This window comes from Sorex fumeus, unplaced genomic scaffold (genome assembly GCF_029834395.1).
Source record: "Sorex fumeus unplaced genomic scaffold, SorFum_2.1 ptg000024l, whole genome shotgun sequence".
Taxonomy (NCBI): domain Eukaryota; kingdom Metazoa; phylum Chordata; class Mammalia; order Eulipotyphla; family Soricidae; genus Sorex; species Sorex fumeus.
The window spans coordinates 10,690,913-10,691,691 of NW_026606081.1; the positions used below are offsets into that span (position 1 = coordinate 10,690,913).

The 779-nt window shown below is 40.1% G+C and overlaps 1 pseudogene; it reads left to right on the forward strand.

Annotated features, from left to right (window-relative positions):
* The first annotated feature begins 391 nt into the window (after window positions 1–391).
* LOC130023829 (uncharacterized) lies at window positions 392–524 on the forward strand (annotated as a pseudogene).
* The last annotated feature ends 255 nt before the right edge of the window (window positions 525–779 follow it).

Here is a 779-nt window from a genome sequence, read left to right on the forward strand (position 1 = left end):
TGTCAGTCTTTCACATTAATTTTCTCTCAAGTGTAGAGGGCGTAGTAAAAATACTTAGAAGCCTATTAGAATCAAAAAAATAATGTGAAAACATGGCACTGTAGCACTGCACTGTCCTCCCGATGTTCATCGATTTTGCTCGAGCAGGCCCAGTAACATCTCCATTGTAAGACTTGTTGTTAATGAGTTTTGCATATTGAATACATCACGGGCAGCTTGCCAGGCTTTGCCGTGCGGACGAGATACTCTCTGGAGCTTGGCGGGCTCTCTGAGAGGGGCGGACGAATCGAACCTGGGTCAGCTAGGCCGTCCGTGTACAAGGCAAATACCTCACTGTGAGAGCATCAAGATTAAATTTTCAAGGCTGATGTTATGTAAGAAGCAATGTAGAATGCGTAAGGGAAGGAGAGAAGCTTAGCAATCCCTTGACATGACGGGAAGATGCTCCGGCCTGCAATACACATACAGCAGAGAAGTCTTCTACAAATGATATCTCAAAAGTAAGATGATTCTAAGTGGACTTTCTTAAAATCTTTAGTAACAAGGAGAATGAACTGAGTTTTATATATATATTCATCTTAATTCTTGAGTATTAGACTTTTAGATCTCTATACCTGGAGTCTTAAAAAATACATAACTTTAGGGCTTGAAAGTGTATAGGACACTTGTTGAAGGATTATACATGATTTGATAGTTACTAGATGTTCTTTACCCTATTATATGAATATGTATTTATGCATGTGTATAAGTAGAGGTGGTGTGGGACCCACACCCACTAG